Raw genomic sequence first — 3790 nt, 5'->3', positions numbered from 1 at the left:
ACAGCGCTGGGTCAATCGTGATGACATGGGTATTTGGGAGATGAGTAGCGTCCAGCCTAGCGAGTAGTTAGTCGGTAGTAGCATAGGTGATGGACAGACATAGAATTCTCGTGATATTACTAACTTGAAAATTGCAATCAACATGTTGACTAAAAAATTCCTCTTTTCTTTTCTTTTCTTTTCTTTTCTGCCTGATCTCTATCGCTTCTTCTCACGGCAACAATAATGTTGCTGTGAGGGGAGGCAAGAGACCAGCCACAGATGACCACACTGGTGACAACGATGGAGAGGACGGCCGGCGTGGAGCCTGCTTCAGGTTTAATCAAGATTGACTACGAACAAGATGAGGAAACAAACAAAGGAAGGAGAAAACAAGATAAGTACAAGCCATCTTATGCTATATTGACCAAGCACACAATTATATCAAGCCAAGTTCTGTCACTCTTCTTCCGCCCATTAATCCATAATCACCAATACATTATGGAGCTAGCGTAATCCGCACGGATTCTTTTAACATTATCACAACCACCTTATCTCAGCCCTGGACAGACTTGGCTCTAACTGCCCCACCTTGTGCTGCAAACAGAAACAGAAACAGAATTTTACATTGTAATTGTATAATGATTAGAGTATGTCAAATCGAAGTGAACAATAAGTTGTTTTGCAGTCGTGCGTGTCTTCATATACAATTCATGTCTGTGAATTATAAAGCAGTATAGACGGTTGCAATATTTGATTATATCTTAATCATATATTCAGGAGTGTTTAGTTGCGTGTTATGAAAACTACGCAAAATAGAATTACAAATAATTGTCAAAATTTTCGCACGTATATTGCCTCCACTTTGGTACATATATGTTCTTATATGGCGTGAAATATAACTTTTTCGTTCAGATATGATTTCGTATATCTCAGTTGCAACCGAGATATACAAACCAAATGGTTTACTGGGAGCTCTGCATGGCAATCAACATGCTTACCTACCTGACGCTGATTGAAAAGACGCTCCAATAACAAGAGACGGCACTTTGTGCTTTTCTTGACATTGACAGGCGCTTTAGACAACACGTCCTTCGTTTCAATTAATCATGCTTTTTACGAGCCATAATGATAGACCACATATTCTCTGTGGTGTTTAAATTTTTAACAGCATTTTTGACATTTCCTAAATACATAGAACCTTTTTCCTTCCTCACGTTCACGGTAAAACTGAAGGAATGTACGGAAAGAAAACGTGCGACGTATTTATGAAATGTAAAAAATGCTGTCCAAATATTGCGATCGCCATCCGCTTTATGGCTCGTAAAAAGCAGGATAGAGATCTGAAATGAATGCAATAAATTAAATCCAGCATCTTGTGAGCCATAATGACGAACGTATCCAGCTTTTTACGAGCTATAATGGCGGACGTGTTCGTAATATTTGAACAGCATTTTTGACATTTCCACATTGAACGTTTTCTTTCCGTGCGTTCACGGCGAAACTAAAGGAATGTACGGAAAGAAAACGTGCGATGTATTAGGGAAATGACAAAAATGCTGTTCAAATATTACGAACACGTCCACCATTATAGCTCGTAAAAAGCTAGAGTTTTTTGCGCGCTTTTAAATAGCCAATTTGCGCAATGATGTCAATTCTATTTTTAGAACGAGAAATAGTTTTGCAATATGTTCTTCCAGCCGCGTAATCAACGTCTCATCAACCTTTATGCAGCTAAAAATATCTATTTTCAAATTAAAAAATGGAACGCGTCATTTTTATTTTGCCGTGAACACTGTCGAACGCGATATTTTTAATTTCGAATAACTTTAATTCGTATAAGTAAGCTAGCTAATTAAAAATACATGTCTTTTTTCCGGGAATTGAACCCGCCATCTTTTGATCCATAAGCTTACTGGGTGCCATTTGGTTTGTATATCTCGATTGCAACTGAGATATACGAAACCATATCTGAACGAAAAAGTTATATTTCACGCCATATAAGAACATATATGTACCAAAGTGGAGGCGATATACGTGCGAAAATTTTTACAATTATTTGTAATTCTATTTTGCGTAGTTTTTATAACACGCAACTAAATACTCCTGAATATATGATTAAGATATAATCAAATATTGCAATCGTCTATACTGCTTTATAATTCACAGTCATGAATTGTATCCAGCTTTTTACGAGCCATAATGGCTGACGTGTTCGTAGTATTTGAACAGCATTTTTGACATTTCCCTAATACATCGCACGTTTTCTTTCCGTACATTCCTTTAGTTTTACCGTGAACGCGTGGAAAGAAAATGTGCGATGTATTAGGGAAATGTCAAAAATGCTGTCCAAATATTACGAACACGTCCGCCATCATGCCTCGTGAAAAGCTGGATATGAAGACACGCACGACTGCAAAACAACTTATTGTTCACTTCGATTTGACATACTCTAATCATTATACAATTCCAATGTGAAATTGACATGAAAACGATTTAATGTAAACTTTCTATTACGATTTTGTGTTATCTGGGCACTCACTTGGTAGAAGTTTGTAAAGCCACAGCCTTAAAGTAGTTTGAAAGCTGTGAGTCTAATGAAAGCTTCCACTCTACACTTCAACACCTTTAAGCAGCCGTAAAACGGTTTGATGGTTATGGCTGTTTAGAAGCAGATTGTTTAGCAGAAAAATCCGCTATTAAACTTGTTTATCGACTTTTGGGAGAGAACTGGTTTGAAAAACTTAAAGTAGCTTGAACATCGCTTATTTAAACACCATTTGAGTACTTACTTTATGCAGCTTTGATCGCCTTAAACCCGTAATGGCCACTGTAGTATAGGACACAGGGAGCAAAGGAACACAGGAACGAAATACTCTTGCTTCTGTGTCGGTTGGCCTCTGATATATTAATGAGATATATTTTCAGTTTGTAATATAACAGTTAGTTTCTAATATAACAATGTTGCGATAGATACCATGCTGCTAATATTGCGATGGTTACGACGCTACTAGTATTGCGATGGTTACGATACTACAGCCACCAACTCGTAAACAGCCATTGCTCTTGCAATTCAGCTACCATTGTTACTCGGGTAGTTCGTAATCCAGCTTTTTACGAGCCATAATGGCGACCATGTTCGTAATATTTGAACAACATTTTTGACATTTCCCTAATCCAGCTTTTTAGGCTGTGAACCATTTCGCGAAATTTTTAACTTTTTGGTTAAAATTTGACAGTTCTATGGTTATTTCTCCTTGAGTGGTTAAAATCAGTTCAGAATGTGAACCATTTCATATTTGACGGATTGATAGTTTTTTTGCTCAATGAGAGCATATAAGGTGAGGATGAAAATATTATTTATTCTGTCCGAGTTAAAATCGGATGAATTTTTGATGTTCATTTGCTTTTATTTGATAGATAAAATTCATCTCATTTCAACCCGGGTTGTTTGAACAAATTTATTATGCGATAAGCATCCATACAAATGTAAAAAAAAATGCAACGAAAAATCAGTGAAACACATCGATGCTCTCTTCCTCACCTGTGCATAGCATATATCATTGGCTCTCAGAACTTGGTTAAAACTAACCATGCTCCCGAGCAGGGTTATTTTCGAACAACCATCGTACTGTCAAATTTTAACCAAAAAGTTAAAAATTTCGCGAAATGGTTCACAGCCTTACTAGCCATAATTGCGGACGTGTTCGTGATATTTGAACAGCATTTTTGACATTTCCCTAATACATCGCACGTTTTCTTTCCGCGCGTTCACGGTAAAACTAAAGGAATATGCGGAAAAAAACGTGCG

Source organism: Sabethes cyaneus, chromosome 1, assembly GCF_943734655.1.
Source record: "Sabethes cyaneus chromosome 1, idSabCyanKW18_F2, whole genome shotgun sequence".
NCBI lineage: Eukaryota > Metazoa > Arthropoda > Insecta > Diptera > Culicidae > Sabethes > Sabethes cyaneus.
The sequence above is the reverse complement of the archived record's forward strand: the minus strand, read 5'-3'. Positions refer to the sequence as shown.